The sequence below is a fragment of the Vicugna pacos genome, chromosome 20, assembly GCF_048564905.1.
Source record: "Vicugna pacos chromosome 20, VicPac4, whole genome shotgun sequence".
NCBI lineage: Eukaryota > Metazoa > Chordata > Mammalia > Artiodactyla > Camelidae > Vicugna > Vicugna pacos.
The window spans coordinates 20807322-20825384 of NC_133006.1; the positions used below are offsets into that span (position 1 = coordinate 20807322).

General features: G+C 44.6%; 1 protein-coding gene across 4 annotated transcripts in view; it reads right to left on the minus strand.

Annotated features, from left to right (window-relative positions):
• The window catches only part of PPARD (peroxisome proliferator activated receptor delta), a 65442-nt gene that overhangs the window by 34916 nt on the left and 12463 nt on the right, over positions 1-18063 (minus strand). The window contains exon 1 of one of the 4 annotated variants that reach the window (XM_031688437.2): positions 9952-10096. The exons of the other annotated variants lie outside the window; for them this stretch is intronic. The gene's annotated coding sequence lies outside the window, so the exon portion shown is untranslated. Of the gene's footprint in view, positions 1-9951; positions 10097-18063 lie in introns of those variants that run through there. 4 annotated transcript variants of the gene reach the window in all.

The following is an 18063-nucleotide window of genomic DNA, read 5'->3' on the forward strand; positions in this document are numbered from 1 at the left end:
AAACTGTAAGGGCTCAGTTTGGTGCATGCTGAAATTCAGGAGCTCTGGGAATGCCCAGGTGAAGGTGTCCAAAAAGCATTTACAGACACAGTCAGTCACAAGGTCAGTGGGTTATTCCAGAGTTTTCCAGAGAAGATTTTTTTTTTAATTGAAATACAGTTGATTTACAATGTCATGCTAGTTTCTGGTGTACAGCACAGTGATTCAGTTATACAAATATATATTCTTTTCCATGTTCTTTTTCATTATAGGTTATGACATGTTATTGAATATAGTTCACTATGCTATATAGTAGGAACTTGTTTCTTATCTGTTCTGTAACAGTAGTTTGCTAATCCCAAACTCCCAATTTACCCTTCACACCCCTTCCTCTTCCTCATAAGTTTGTTTTCTGTGTCTGTAAGTCTCTGTTTTGTAAATAAGCTCATTTGTGTCTTTTTTTTTTTTTTAGATTCCACATATAAGTGATATCATATGATATTTGTCTTTCTCTGACTTACTTCACTTAGTATGAAAATCCCCAGGTCTATCCATGTTGCTGTAAATGACATTATTTCATTCTTTCTTGTGGCTGAGTAGTATTCCATGGTATATGTGGAATATATACATCTTCTTTATCCATTCATTTGTTCCTGGGCATTTAGCTGCTTCCGTGTCTTGGCTATTGTAAATAGTGCTGCTATGAACATGGGGGTGCATGTGTCTTTTTGAATTATATTTTTCTCTAGGTATATGCCCAGGAGTGGGATTGCTGGATCATATGGTAGGTCTATTTTTAGTTTTTTAAGGAATCTCCATACTGTTTTCCATAGTGGCTGCACCGAACTACATTCCCACCAACAGTGTAGGAGGGTTCCCTTTCCTCCACACCCTCTCCAGCATTTATTGTTTGTGGACTTTTTATGATGGCCATTCTGACTGGTGTCAGAGAAGATTCTTAACAACATTCAGATTAAAGAGTGTACATAATCCTTGTTTCTTTCTCAAAAAAATATTCAAAATGCAACCAAACCCCAAGTCCCAGCCCCAGGACTTGTCATGATCTTGGCAGCAAGCCCATATTTGCCATGGATGCCTGGCCCGTCCAAGCTCTTCTCCTGCTTGGTGGTAGGAAACACAGTGACAGACTCCCAGAGTGGCAGTGCCTTGGACTTCCATAGCCACTTAGGGTCTTGGGTACAGAGCAGAAAGCTCTTTGGAAGAAGAGCTCCCGTATCTGTGCAGCTGCAGGAGAAAAAGACTCATCAGAAGTGGGGGTCAGGAGCCAGAGGAGCCCTATGGTTTGCTACCACTGGGTTAACCACTCCCTCTGGTGAACGCCAAGGTTCAATTCAAGTAATCAGATAGTTACTCAGTGCCCAATCCTGCTCTCAGGGAGCACAGAAAGAGTAAAGGATAACCGTAATGCAAAAAAGACTGTGACAAGCCCCACAAGGGAAATACTGAGAGCTCTGGGGTTTGAAGAATGGGAAGCTCCTCTGTGCAGGTGAGGGGAAGAACCATGAGTTCATGGAGGAGACAACACCGGAAATGTTCTTTCTCCATGTCTCCCTGTTACCTAATTTCACAGTGGCTCAGGGCTTCAATGCCCTCTCCACAGAGGAAGCTTGTCATTTCTAATATTTACTAAGTGCTTACAAAGAGTCAGGCACATGCTGAATATTTTATGAGCATTCTTTCATTTAATGCTCCCATTTCTCTATTAGGTGTGTACCATAGTTATTCCCATTTTACAGATGGGGAAACTGAAGCTTAGAGAGGCAAAGAAAACTCTGTCACTGAGGTGGAGTCACTGAGCCTGAATTTGAACCCAGGTCTAACTCCAGAGTCCACTACTCTCCTAACTGCTTTGTCATACCACCTCACGTACAGACATGTTCTGTTCACCCTCCAAGACCATCTACTCTGTGATTCATCGTTGTGGCCCTGCCATGGCGGGCACCAAGCACGGTGGCAGATGAGGAGAGCTGGGGCAGGATGACAGAGGGAGAGGGTGGATTTGAGTCAGAGCTCCTAGGCTTGTCCAAGCTTGGCATATTCCATGTACAGGCTGAGAGAATCTCTCCATTTATAAAGCAAACAGTGTCCGGCACAGTGCTCCATGACTACATTATCTCCATGACTACATTATCTTATTTCCACAATAATTCATTAGCTCCATTTTCCAGAAGAACAAACTGAAGCTCAGAGGAATTAATTATCTGTCAAAGGCCCTTGGCTAATGAATGAGAGAACAAGGATTCAAACCCAGACCCACCTCCAAGGACCACACTTGGAGCTGCTTGGCACACAGCCTTGTACATCTCCTGACCTAGGAGGAAGAAGAAGGCAGTGAATCCTGCCTTTGGACTTGGGAAGATCAAACGGAGTAATGAATGCATAATCACTGTAAACTGGAAACACTATTTCAGGCTGAGGAACCGACAAATCCAGGCCCAGAGAAGAGGCCAACGGGCACGGGTTTGTACACAGCTGCAACACAGGGACAAATCCTGCAAAGAGCCTTTCTCCAAATAAGGTCACACTTGAGGTTCTGGGAATCAGAATGTGGACTTATCTTCTGGGCAGCCACTATCCAACACACTAAAGCCAGTGAAAGCAAACACTGTGGACAATCACCAAGAGAATGGGAGGGAACCCTGAGGATGGCAGAGAGGGGCTGAAGCTGTCATCGGGCTCTGGGGAACTGACAAAGTGACGTATGATGAGCAGAACTGGAGACAGAATAGGATTTAGGGCAGGAAGCTCGGTAGTTGTACCTCTAAGGGGAGAGGGTCATAGCCACAGGAAGGGCCAAGCATGTCAAGGGAGAGGGTGAGAGAAGCTGAGAAAGGGCAGAAGCCCCAGACACTCATACTCAGGGAGTCAAAAGAGGAAGAGGAACCATGGCAGTCAAGGCACAACCAGAGAGGAAGGGAGGCCTCATCTCCCAGAGGGCACAGCCAGCCAGTTTCTCCTGTGTTTCTCCAGAGTCTAACGAGGCACTAGGCATACAGCAGGCACTCAGTAATGGCATTAGATAATAATAAAACAATGAACAATTCTGTGACAGCCCACACATGAGATTCCTGAGATGCAAGGAAAGAAGCTAAGGCATCAGTAATACTTGTCATCTCCACAGTTACAAAAAGCAACATCTTCCGAGATGGAGGGGGGTGAGTGGCGGAAGGCTTGGAGCATAGTCCAAGGGGAATGTGACAGGAAACCATGAATAAAAGGATAACTAGCCAGCTGTTGTGGGACAAGGTGAATTTCTAGGGCCTTGGCTGACCCCACACAGGGGCACATAGCTCTCTGCTACAAACAAGTGCTACCTTGGCCATCCATCTTCTCCTTCAAACCCCCAAGTGTACTCTTTCTCCACATACTTATCTAAAACAAAGCAGATGCCACAACTCCTCTTGGGAAAAAAGAACTGCTATGAAACCACGCACAAGAGGCCTCCACCATGACCTGAGGAGACCTGCCTGGTGTCCCTGGCCACTCTCTGGGTGGCTCGCCATCCCGGGCAGGCTCTCCTGGACAGGAACTGGGAGGACACGAGCAGGGACCACAGCCAGCAGTGACTCAGGCAGCCATGTGGGTGCCCACCATCTTCAGAGAGGGCAGACTGGGCTGAAGGAGTCAGACTTCCTGGAAGCATCTCTTCATTTCTAATTTTGAAGACACACAACTTTCAGAGTGACGTTTCTTCTGATGACTTCAGAAGGCATGTCACTCAGCAGCTGGAATCAACATCTTCTTACACACATCTGACCAACCCAACTTTACTCACCACCCTCAACACCTTCAAATGCGACAGGGGAAGTGGCCAGAGAAGGCCATGCAGCCTCTCTAAGAGCAACAGGAAATGACACAATACCACGGGGCCCTGGTGAGGACTGAGGAGTCAGAACTCCCAGACACCATCATGTCACCTAACAGGCAGGACTCTGGTGGCCCATGGAAAAGGACATGTGAGCATTAACTCCAAACTAACTGGTTCACAGGTCAGAGAGGGTTACATTTCAAAAGATCACAGGATTTCATTCACAAATTAACTCAGATTCAACGGAGCAGGGAGTCAAGCAGTCTCACACACTGCAGACATTAGTGTAACTCTCTGGCATTTGGCAGTTTGGCAAAGTTTATCAATATTCTTACATTTTCATTCATTCAAAATTCACACACACACTCACTCTTTTAAAACCAAATACCTACCAAGTGCCAGGAACTATGCCAGGTATGGGGAGACAGTATTAGCCAGGCAGACTAGTTGACTGCCCTCAGAGAGCTTCTGTTCCAGTCAGGGATTCAGACAAGCAATCAATAAAGTAGCAGATGAGATGATTTCTGAGTGCAGGAAGCATTAGATAGAACCACAAAAGATGAGAACAAAGCTAAACGTCCGTCAGCAGGACTGGTTAAATAAGCTCAGATACACTCATAAGATGGAACACTGCTCTGCTGTTAAAAATGCATTCTTGAAAACTATACTCAAAGTGCTAGTGATATGAATGTTTAAAGCAGGTTTCAAAACAGCATCAGTGCAAACAGCTCAGTGAAAGAAGCAAATCACAAAAGACCACACATATTGTATGTCCCCATTTATATGAAATGTCCAGAATAGGCAAATCTGTGGAAACAGAAAGTAAATTATCGGCTGCCTAGGGCAGGGTGAGTGAATGCTAATGGAGACAAGACTTCCTCTTGCGATGATGAAAAGGTTCTAAAATTAGATTATGGTAATGATTACACAACTATGCAACTATACTAAAAAACATCAAACTGTCCATTTTAAACGAGTGAACTGTATAATATCTGAATTATACCCCAGTAAAGCTGCTAAGTAAGAGTATCACAATACAACTTCAATTTGGTTTTTAAAAAGAGGGTGTGTGAAGGGGTGTGTGTATGTGAGACAAAGGGGACACGAAAGAATACTTTGCAAAATATTACCTATGGTGATTCTCTGAGAAGGTTCTAATTAATTTTTATTGTCTTCTATATTTTCCCAAATATTCCAAAGTGTAAACATTAGTTTGTTGAACTGACAAAAGAAATCAGCCAGGGTTTTCAAATCTACAAGTGGACCTTAAAGTAGGTCCAAGGCACAAAACCAGAAAGGTCCAACTGTTGTGCTAACGTGGATATTATCTAGGGTTGTTATATTTTTTGCACCAAAGACAACCGGAGAGCTAAGCAAAGGAAGACGAGTCTGTTGATGCTGGCAGAGCCTGTACCTTCTGCAAACATTCTGAAAGAAAACCAGTGGTCGCCATTCTCAGATACTATCAGCGAATGCAAAAGAGCATCATTTGAGCAGATGTAGTCAGAACCCGGAGGCTTTCAGGAGCCACTTGTGAAGTGTGAGGCCCTTAGGAGAATCATTCTCAGGCCCCTGGTGAACTCCTCTGATCAGTGACTTCAAAGGCACCTTTCTGAGAACTCAGTGGTTCCTCAACCAAGTTGCCCCCTCAGGTCAATGGGGAACTTTAAAATGCAGATTCCTGGACTTCATTTCCAGAAATTCTAATTCAAGAGGTCTGAGACAAGACCCAGGAAACTACATTTCTTCCAAAACTCCCTGGTGAATCTGCCAGCTGAACCTTGTCTGGGAAACACTGGACTAGACACCATCTGGGACAACTTACACCACGGCCAGCCTGCACATCTGGCTGCAATGCTGCAGGGACCCCATGGGGCCAGCACTATGGGTCAAAAGGCTGCTAACTGCAGAAGGGGAAACTCCATGGGGAAAGTCCATGGATGTCCAGCGATCAGTGTGGAAAAGCCTGGGGGGCAGCCAGTAGAGCCTTGGGACAAAGCCTATTTTGGAAGGTTCTTTCAGGTGCAGTGATCTCGGATGCTAACCTGTGAAAACGAGGTGACCAGTGCAACTTCTGCCCTGGGAAGCCAAAATAAAAATCAATTCTCTCCAACAACACTGGTGAGCCAGCAAGCTCTGCAGGCCCTAAGGAGTCAGAAGCAGAAAGGCATGCAGTGGTGTGGCAGAAAGAGCCCTGGGTCTGAGTCACACAGATCAGGGTTCAAATCCCTGCTCTCCATCACAGGCTGTCAGTGGATTAAAGCTGGCTACCCCTGCAACTCCTCCCTCCTGGAATCTGGGCTGGCCCAGGGACTGCTCTGACCTCTAGAATGTGGCAGAGGCCTCACTCAGACTGCTGAGGGAATATGTAAACCCAGTATTCAAACAAACAACAACCTCACAGAACTCTATGACCAAGAAGCTCCCACTTCACAGCCCGTTTTGGCCCAGGGCACATCTCCATACACAAAGTCTGGGAACTATTTGCGATCCCCTATAATTGGGAAGGACCCTGCCAACAAGCACCCAGTGTTCCAGGATGACTCACCTTGGCCTTCCCTCTGGCCTCTCTTCTTCCTGTTACAGTGTCACCTTTGTCCTAGCCACAGATTCAAAAAAATCAACCTCTGACTCTTCCATCTCCCTTTAGCATCCAGGGAAGGGCCAAGACCTCGCCTCCACAGTCACTCCATCTTTCCACTCCCCTCACCACCCAAAGGCATGGTCCTCAAGGCCAGGTAGACCTGAGGGCTGCTCTGCAACTTACTCATTATGCACCATAGGTGAGTTTCTTAACCTTTCTGAGCCTTATTTTCCTCAGCTGCAAACAATACACCACAGTAACACCTTTTTGTGGTCATTTTAAAGATGCAAGATAGGAGAAAATATAGTCAAACTACACAGTACAGAGAACGTGCTCAATACGGAGGCACTGTTACTATAGCCCAGAAATTTTTCACCAAGGTTAATACAGCCCTCTCCTAACCTAAGTCTCTGCCTGTGTACAGCTCTCCATTTTGAGCCCTCTGGTATAATGCTGGCAGATTAACTGTCCTAGATAACAGCTATCACATTATGCCCCTGCTCAAAGACCTTCCATGGCTCCCACATTCTCACATCAAGCCCAACTTCTCAGCCAGGCATGCAAGATTATCTACAATAATGACTCCATCTTGCTACCTTCGCCTGCTCCAGCCAATCCCAACCTCACTACAACTTGCTACTAGAGGCAGCCTTCTAAAATGACTCATAAAAACACCTACCTCCTGGTATTCAGGCCCTAGTGCAACTGCCTCCTGACCCACAGAAACTGCAAGATCATGAATGTCGTTTTAAGCCACTAAGCTTGGGGGTAATTTATTATGAAGCAATAGATAACTAACACTCTTGATTTCCCCAATCACATCTGAGCTGTCGCTCTAATTTTACTCACATTTGCCCTTCTACAACATCTCAGCCTGCTCCAAGTCTGCCCTGCCTGCAAGGCCCACCCCAAATGCCAAATGCTCACTCTGAGCCTTTCTGAAGGCAGGGTCAACCAGCCTCCTCTGGAAGCCTCCTCTTCCACTCCACAGTTTTGCCACACACACACATCTCCATCACTGCATCTGTCATACTGTATCAATTTGTTTCTTTATCTGTGTGTAAAATGATACATGCCAAGGTTACTCATTGCGCATTAGAGTGGAAATCACCTGCAAGCCCATCCGTAAACGGGGATGGTACACCCACACAGGACAGGAGGGAGCAGTGAAAAAGAATGAGGAAGCTCCACGCTCACTGGTATGCAAAGATGCACCAGACACAACCTGTGCAGCAAGGGGCAGACCAGTGAGTACAGCAGATAATCACAGAACAGAAAATATGTAGGTGCATGCTCATAAATGAGAGTGGCTAAGAGGGCTGCTTCCATCAGCAGGGCTGGGCAGCTGAGAGACCGGGAAGGAAAGAGAGAATACCTTCTGAGTTGTGTAGCACTACAAGAATTATCAATTCAGGGAGGGAGGGTATAACTCAAGTGGTAGAGCACATGCTTAGTATGCATGAGGTCCTGGGTTCGATTCCCAGTACCTCCATTAAAAAAATAATAATAATAAATAAATAAATCTAATTACCCACCCCCACCCGCAAAAAAAAAATCAATTCAAAAATAAGCAGTTCTGAAAGACTGAAAGCTTTCCTCCTAAGATCAGAAGCAAGACAAGGATGTCCACTTTTACCACTTTTATTCAGTACTGGAGATTCCAGCCAGGGCAATTATGTAAGAGGAAGAAATAAAAGTTATCCAGATTAGAGAGGACAGTAAAACTCTCTCTACTAGCAGATACCATGATCTTACATGTAGAAAATCCTAAGAAATCCACTAAAAAAATCTATTAGAACTAATAATTCTTCAACTAAGGTTGAAGAATATAAGATCAATATATAAAAATTAATCATTTTTTTACACATTAGCAATGAAGCAATAAATCCAAAGTCTATCTAACAAGAGTCCTAGTAGCAGAGGATAGAGACAATGAAGGAAAACAAGTAAGAAAATTTCCTGGAGATCCCAAAAGACTTGTCTTCAGCAATTAAGGGCTCTACAGAAATTAAGGAAAGAAGACAAATACCTAGATATATCCTGGTGACAAGTCTGAATTCTAAGAATAAAGAAAATGCTTACATCTTTCAGAGAGGAAAAAACAGATTACTTACAAAGCACTTGGAATCCTGCTAACTTCATTATTCATACTGAACATGGAACAGTAATCTCAAAATTCAGCTTCTATACTCAACCAAGCTACCAATCGAGAGGGAGGGCACGGGAACCCTTGTACACTGCTGGTGGGAATGTAAAATGATGCAGCCACTATGGAAAACAGTATGGTGGTTCCTTAAAAAATTAAAAATAGAATTATCATATAACCTAGAATTCTACTTCTAGGTACATACCCAAAAGAACTGAACACAGGGACATGCACAGATACTCGTACATCCAAGTTTACACCAGTACATTCGCAATAGCTAAAAGGGGAAAGGAACAGATGAATGAGTCATCAACAGATGAATGGATAAACAAAATGTGAAATATACACAAAATGGAATATTATTCACCTTAAAAAGGAAGGAAATTCTGACACATGCTACATACAACACAGGTGAGCCTTGAAGCATTATAAATAACATTAGCCAGTCACAAAAGGACAACTACTGTATGATTCTACTTATGTGATGGATTTAGAGTCCTCTAATTCTAGAGACAGAAGGTAGAATGGTGGTTGCCAGAAGCTGGGAGGTGGGCTGGAGGGGATGAAAAGGAGAGTTATTATCTAGGGTACAAAGTTTCATTTTTGCAAAATAAAGTTCTAGAGATGGATGGTAGTGATGGTTGTACAACAATGTGAAGGTACTTAATGCCACTAAATTGTACATTTAAAAAATGGTTAAAATGGTAACTTTTGTTATGCATGTTTTATAATTAAAAATACATAGCCAATAAACATAATAAACAAACAATAAGTGAGTGAGGGCATGGTACAGCCACTTTGGAAAACAGTTTGGTACTTCAAAATGTTAAACACAGAACTACTATATGATCCAGCAATTCCATTCGAGGTAAAATCCCAAAAGAACTTAAAGCATATGTCTACACAGAAGTCTGTAAATGAATGTTCACAGAAGCCAAAAAATGGAAACAACCCAAATGTCCACCAAATGATGAATGAATAAACAAAATGTGGTATTATCCATACAATGGAATATTATTCAGCCATCAAAAGGAATAAAGGACTGGTACATGCTACAACATGGATGAACTTTGAAAACATCATGTTAAGTGAAAGAAGCCAGACACAAAAGGCCACATATTGTATGATTCCATTTATATGAAATGTCCAACATCAGAACCTCCATAGAGGATAGTAGACTAGTGTCTGCCAGAGAAGGGAGGTGGCTGGGACTAACTACTTGTGGGTACAAGGTTTGTTTTGGGGTTGATGGAAATGTTATGAAATTAGACAGCACCAATGACTGTACAACACACTAAATATACCAAACACCACTTAAGTGCATATTCTGGTGAATTTTATGTTATACGAAGTATATCCCAATTTTAAAATGCTACAGACATACACAGAATAGAAAATAAAAGAAATGCTCACATTCTGCCTCACGGCTCAGGGATCCAGAATCTTGTCCCTGTCGGTGCCCTCCTGCCCGCAAGGCTGCGTCCTTCCCCTCCACCTCTGTGAGCTGGCCCTCTGGCTGCTCCCCGGTCCTTCATCTTTCCCATGACTTCCCAATTTCTGACTCTTGGGCAACGCCTTTCCCAGGGAGTCTCCACCACCTACTCAGACCTACCCAAGACTGCCTGGAGGCTTTGACACCAGACCCGAGAGTCACCCCAGTGGAGCGGCCCAATGACCAGGGCTGCGGTTACATGTGTGTGTCAGCTGAGGGATATGGCTTCACACAGGAACTTAATTATAGCTCAAGAGTGGAGGAAGGGAGAGGAGCAGTGCAGGCTTTGAGGGGACAAACAGGAAGCACCCTGCTCTGCAGCCCAGAGGGTATTGACCAGGTCACATCAGGACTGAGATCTGCAGGAAAACAAGAAAGACCCAGTGAGGCCATAGGAACACAGCTGATGGAAATCGTCCTGCTTATAAGCGTGAATTCCTGGCCCTGCCATGAAACACCAGCCAGAGTGACCAGAAAAGAGCTGAGATGCCAAGTCTCACTCCCCATCAGGACTCAGAGAGGCCTTCTCCTCACCTACTGCCAGAGATCCCATTTCATCCAGTAAGAAGTAAAGGGGAGGCAGAGCGTATTCCTTCCAGAACACCCCAGATTCATTTTCTCCCTGGTTCTGAGCTTTTTCTAGAACAGAATCTGAGCTGTCAATTCTAAGGATGCTGGGAACATCTTCCCCCTGCCTGACTATATGCTCAGATTCCCCACCTACTCCCCAGGGAGGTGCCACGGAGCAGCTGCTGGCCCAGAGGTGTCAGCAGGGCATGGTGGTCAGGTGTGCCAGACCTGCCAAACTACCTGGCCAGGCACTGCCAGATGGTGAAGGCAGCCCAGCAGAGGTTCATGGAAAGAGCAGGGCTGCGGTGAAGGAGTGTGTCCCATTGAGACCTACTCCTTCTCCCCTATTTCTGGCCTAAATCCCAGCCCCTTATAAACTCTCTAGGCCTCTTCCTGGCCATCCTGCTTGCTGTCTCTGCAAGAAGTGCCCACAGCCATCTGCTCCCTGCCCTGACCACCCCCTCAACCTAATACCCAGTTTCTTCTCACTGCTTCCAGACAGAGCCAATGGCCCAGGACCTCCCGTCACTCTTTCCAAGACCCCACCCCAGCCCAGGAATGACTCTTCCCATCTCTCCTCTGTGTACCTTTTTTCTGAGCTCCTGAGAGGTTTCTCCCTAAAAGCCATGGAAAGAAACCTTCAGAGTGGAGGCAGTAGCCTTTTCTGGGTTGGTATGGAAGGAAAAAGAAAGACAGAGGGGTGGTACGGAGAGCAGATGGGGGATGGGTAGAGAGCAACACGGATGGGAGAGGCAGACATCCTGCATGCACCTCTCAGCCCTCCACCCTTTAAGCAACTACACCAATGAACAACCAGATGGCTCCTCCCACGCGCCTCCTCCCTTTGGGTAAAATGGTTTCCTTTGCTCACTCATAAAGGACAAGGAAAGCCAGGAAGCAGAGACATAATGAAACCACTTGAATAATGGGAAAAGCAAGTCACAAAACTGAATGCTAACCAATATGCCATTTTTGAAAGAAAAAAGAATACGTATACATAGCCATAGTAAAATCTAAAAGAACACACTTTGGCTTGCTAGAGATCATTGCCCACATTCTCTACCAAAAAATAATAATAAATTAATTAATAGATGAATGAATGAATGAACAAATATAAAACAAAATTTACAGCAGTCACTTATGGATGGTGTGATTATGTATGACTTTTAAAAATCAGTGAATTGGGGGGGTGGGTATGACTTAGTGGTAGAGTACATACTTAGCATATATATGGTCCTGGGTTCAATCCCCAATACCTCCATTAAATAAATAAATAAACCTAATTACCGCCCACCTAAAATGTACAATTCCTGTTTAATGAAAGACCTATACACAAAGTTAACATATATAACAGCAAACATATTTGCTACCTCTGAAATCAATTAAAAAATCAATGAATGAAGTATACTTGATTTACAATACTGTATTAGTTTCAGTTGTGCAGCATAGTGATTCAGTATTTTTGCAGATTATACTCCATTATAAGTTATTACAAGATAAAGCTATAATTTCCTGTGTCAAACAACATAACTATTTTATGTATAATAGTTTGCATCTGTTAATCCCACATTCCTAATTTGTCCCTCTCGCATCTCTCCCCTTTGGTAACCACAAGTTTGTTTTCCCTATCTGTGAGTCTGTTTCTGTTTTGCATATACATTCATTTTGTATTATTTTTTTGATTCTACATATAAGTGATATACAGTATTTGTCTTTCTCTGTCTGACTTATTTCACTAAGCATAATATTCTCTAGGTCCATTCATTACTGCAAGTGGCAGGGTTTCATTCTTTTTATGGCTGAGTAATATTCCATCATATCTATATACCACATCTTTTAAATCCACTATTTGTTGATGGACATTTAGGTTGCTTCCATGTCTTGGCTATGGTAAACAGTGCTGTTATGAACACTGAGGTGCATGAATCTTTTTGAATTAGTGTTTTTGTTTTTCTGATATATACACAGGAATGGAATTGCTGGATCATATGGTAGTTGTATTTTTAGTTTTTTGAGGAACCTCCATACTGTTTTCCATGGTAGCTGCTCCAATTTACATTCCAACCAACAGTGTACAGGGTTTCCTTTTCTCCACATCCTCTCCAACACTTGTTGTTTGTAGACTTTTGGTGATAGCCATTCTGACAGGTGTGAGGTGATATCCCATTGTTGTTTTGATTTGTATTTCTCTAGAGTTAGTAATGTTCAGCATCTGTTAGCCATCTGTATGTCTTTCTTGGAAAAAATGTCTATTCAGGTCTTTTGACCATTTTTTGACTGGGTTCTTTGTGTTTTTGATATTGAGTTGCATGAGCTGTTTATACATTTTGTATACTAACCCCTTGTCAGTCACATCATCTGCAAATATTCTCTCCCATTCCATAGGTTTTTTCATTTTGTCAGTGGTTTCCTTTGCTGTGTAAAAGCTTTTAAGTTTAAGTAGGTCTCATTTGCTTGTTTATTTATTTGTTTATTTATTTTTAATGGAGGTACTAGGGATTGAACCCAGGACCTCATGCATGCTAAGCATGCACTCTACCACTGAGCTATACCCTCTCCCCTCCCATTTATTTTTGCTTTTATTTCTTTTGACTTAGGAAACTAACCTGGAAAAAAAAATTGCTACAATTGATGTCAAAGGGTGCTCTGCCTATGCTCTCTTCTAGGAATTTTATGGTTTCAGGTCTTACATTTCAGTCTTTAAACCACTTTGAGTTTATTTCTGTACATGGTATGAGGGAATATTCTAATCTCATTGTTCTACATGAAGCTGTCCAGTTTTCCCAACACCACTTGAAGAGATCGTCTTTTCTCCGATATATATGTTCTTGACTCCCTTGTCACAGATTAATTTACCATGGATGCATTGGAGTATGACTTTTATTTTCTTCTCAGTGATTATCTGCATTCTCTAATTGTCTATAATGAATAAGCATTATTTATATAATTAAAACATTTTAAAATAAATTAAAAACCACACACATGGGAATTCTTGTGCTCAAGTACCAGCTCCACATCCTAGAAAGGAGTTTCCCAAATGGGAATTCTGGCCAGTGGTAGTATCTGATTAATTTCTAAGCCCCCAAATACAAGTTCCCATAGGTGTCTTTCACTGTTACTAGCTAGATAAATAGTTAGCCAGCAGCAAGTGCCTCCTCCAAAACCTCAGGCCCAACCACCCAGACCCACACGGCAGTGTCTACATCCCTGGGACACGGGCCCCAACCTCTCCAGAGCTCACATCCAATGGCCAGAGCCTCAGAAAGGTACAGAAGGCAATCACTGACTGGAGTCAACACTTGCTCCAGCCAACACTCAGATGCAAAGAGGAAGACAAACAATCTTGAAGTTCTATTCAGTCCAACCAACATTTACTGGCATGCACCTAAGGTGCTGTACAGGATCCAGAGACATGCTAACAATAAAACATGCTAACAATAAAACATTCAATGCTCAACGAGTCCTCTGTGCCTTTGTGTGAATGGGCTCTTTCAATCCTAAAGGCATCCCTGAGGGGTAGGGTCTATACTTCCCCACCCCTCACTTTACAGATGAGAAAGCCACAGAGGGATAAAGTGAATTGCCCAAGGCCACAGCGAAGCCAGAACTTAGTCCCAGACAGTCTGGCTCTTAACCAGTACCTCATATTCCCTCAAAGTTCTTATCCTCAGAAACAGCCAGTGAGCTAGAAATACAAAGAGTGCCACATGCTACTTGCTGTTCTGCTCCAGGGGAAAACTCATTCCCTTCTGAGACGCGAGAGAAATGAAGAGTGTGTCTGTCACTCTGCCCAGGATTCTCCACGCCTTCAGCTGGGCGGAGAGGACATCAAGGTAGGCAGGTGGCACAGCCCCCAGAGCCCAGCCAACGCCACCACTAAGATGCCACCTATGCCTACCTTTTCTGATTTGCTATGCCTTCTTTGCACCCCAACCCATGCCTCCAGACAGGAAGTGGGAGCAAAAATAAATATAGCTCTCTAAAAATAAACCAGGGATGGTAAGGTGCAAGAAAAGAGAAAAATGTAATGCTACTGGCTGGTTTGAGTCCAGTGAGTCTTGCTGGCCTAGGTAGGGCCTGTGTTGCTCAGCAGGACAGGTGCCATGAGCCCTGATTCCCCTTCTGTCTCTTCTCACAGCCTGTGGATGCAGCCGGCACCCATTTGAAGTGCCCGGAAAAGTCCAGGCTAACATGACATGAGCAGGAAGAGCAGTCACTGAGTTGAAAAGAACAAGGGCTCCAAAGGACTCAAATCCCAGCGCCATCATCTGTCAGCTGTGTGACTTGAGTGAGTTATTCAACCTCTCTGATCTTACACCTCCTCATCTGTTAAATGGGAATATCAATACCCACATCTTGCAGGCTGGTGTGAGGGCAAGTGAGTTCCTCCGTGGGGTAATGCTTGGCCCAAGGGAGAATCTGAATTAAGGCGATTTCCCTTCCTTCTCTCCATATGTACACATCTGCGCCATCTTCTCTTTCTCCTCACCCTTCACCAGACAGAAAGCAAGCTGATTAATCACTCGGGGCAGTGATTGTTTTTTGCTCCTACCAGTCCTTCCCATCCTACATGGCTGGCCCACCAGTTGGCTGGTTATTTCTCACGGTTCTAGGGGCTGCTCACTGCCTTGAGCAGATTCAGGGAGTCACTAAGCCCAGCCATTCTCAGGGCCTCCTCTGCCCACTGACCTGAAATGAGACTCTGCAAGGGGCCCCAAAGCCTACCAATGCTTCGCTTCTGCTCAGTGACCATGGGACTCTGCTGTGCTGGAAAGCAGAGAGTGTTCTCTGAAGCCAACATTAGTCTGGTCAGTCAAGCAGGTACTTTCCAAACTGGAAGAATTAGATTCAGCCAGACAGTCTTCTGTGGGGAGGCCCTGTTGTGTGGTGATCAAAGAAGCAGGTTCTAATCACCTGGGTTCAAATCTCAGCTCTCATCAGCTGTGCAGCTTTCAGCAACTTCCCTAACCAGTCTGAGCCTCAGGATCCTCATCTGTAAAAGTAGTACGATGATTCCGTACCTCTCAGGTTGTATGGATTAAACAAGGTGACGCGCATAAAGTGAGTAGCACAGCACATCCAACACAAGAGCGCCATATTCCACTCAGCTACTGCGTATCTACTGACCTCTGCTGGGAACAGGAAGGTGATCAGACACACACAAGCCCAGCTCTTGAAGAAGCCACAGTCCAATCTTGGAGGCTAGCACACAGGCAGTAACTTCACCGTAATATACCATGGCAGGTGCCAAGCCAGAGGAGTGAGAAGGGAGTCTTACTAGATTTCCAGTGGAGGAAGAGGGGAGGAGGAGGCAACTGAGAAACACTGCCAAAGTCCAAAATCTCAGTTGGCTCCACTGAGCCTCAACCAAAGGGAGGGGCAACCAGTGGGAAAGGAGTCTGAGAGTGGACACATCAGCTCAAGTTTCCTTCTATGGATGTCTGACTGTTGCCCCGTGAAATGACTTCCCAGACAAGGCCCTGGTGTAGGCTGGTACCAGGGCCACTCGGTGGGAAGAAGGCCTCTTAGGCTGGCCATCCAGTCACCTTCCACCCAACAAGTGCCCAGTGAGCATCTCTGCACAAGGCACTTGCCCATCAAGGAACCAAAACCTGGGGAGAAGATCTCTGAGGATGGCTAATGAGTACCTATCAGGACGGAGAACGTGACCATGCAAGGCAGGCTGCTCCCTTGTGACTCAGCAAGGTCTCTGGCTCACAGAGAACATCAGATGGATGGGTTGAAGGTTCTTTCTCATGAGGGAAGGAGAAAACAGAAAGGAAGGCAATGTTCAGGCTGCAGTCCACAGAGAGAAAGCAGCACGTGGGCAGAAGCCCTGGGAGTGCTGGAACCAGCTCATGACAGGTACTCCTTATCTACAGTGTGCCCAGGGTGGGGGTAAAAAAATAAACCCAAAACACATGTTCCTGGTAGTGCTGGAGAAGACAAGGCCACCCTAGGCTTGCAGAGGACAGACTGGACTTGGCTTGGGTGGAGATATGCCTACTGGGTCAGGGAATGGGCTAGAAAAGAGACAAAACATTTTTCTAAAAGATGGCACACGGCAAGGATTATGAACGGGAAATTGTAAGTAGATGCCATAAATACATCGGGGTGTTAAGATGTCAAAAATAAAAGTCAAAGAAATCACACACCATAACAGAATATAAACAGGGCTGGGTTAATACAATTTTGACGGGTTGCATTCTGTAGTTTGGGAATTTACCTAGTGATTTTCACTTGAGAGACAGAAGTTATTACCAGTCATTTTGTTTACTACCAAAAATTTTTCATTTTTCAATAATTATTGTTTATTACCAAATAATTTTTATTTTTCAATGACAATCTAGTTGGTGCCATGATTTAAAGCAGGTTCTGGACCGAGTCACCTAGGACTAACCATAAAATCAGGGACATAGGCACAGAAGATTTAATCCATGGAGACAATCTATACCCAGCCCCTAGATGACAAGGAAGCTGACAGAATGTCATTTTGGAAAGTTGCCAGAGCACTACAACTGTCATGGGGTCACTATCCCAGGGGAGAGTGACTTTTCAAGCTGGACTTACTTGTCCTTTGGAATCTGATTCTTAGAAATCCAAGCAACTCTGTGAAGACCTAGAGGAGGCAGAGTCCTGAGGTTTGAAATGGCCACTCCCAGGAATGGGAGAGTAAGTGGCTCAGGGACGTGGGGGGCTTATGAGTGCTGGGAGCCCAAATGACAGCCATCAATGTGCAGTGGCACCAGCTCACATGCTCCAGCCCCTTTCTCCAGTGGCCCCCAGCCCCCTTGCTGAGTAACAGGAAAGAAGGCACCCTGAGGTGCAGCTCCTGCCAGGGAAGGGCAGGGAGACGAGGGGTTGTTAAGAAAGCATTTCAGGTGGGCCACTGCGGACTCCATACTGCGCAGATCCAGGGCTGGGGGTGGGGAGTGGAAAGAAGTAGCCACCTTCATGAGGCTGAGGAGGAGGGCGATGGAAGTGAGGACCCCCAGGAGCCACCCAGACCTACCTGGTGAGAGCAGCCAACAGGGATTTCTAGGCACACAGCTCCATTCACATGCTGACAGTGGAACGGTTTTAATTATTCAGAAAGAGGAGGTTGCTTTTTTCCCCTCTTCTAGTATTTTAAGCTGACTATGTTTACCTAATGATATTCCATAGGTATGATGTGACGAATATTCTACAAAAAGGAACTGAGGAACATAGACATAAAGACTAAGAGGTCGTGAGAGGAAGGAGGCAGGGAGGGGAAAGTGCCCCATATAATGTCTCTGATCTTATCTTCTATTGTTGTCCTCCCTCACTACCTCAGCCACCTGACCTCCTGACTTCTCCTCAAACACAGCAGCCATGTTCCTGCCTCAGGTCCTTTGCACTTGCTTTCCCTCTGCCTGTAAGATTCTTCCCACACATGGCTCACTCTCCTCTTTCAGCTCAAATATTACCTTCTCAGTGAGGCC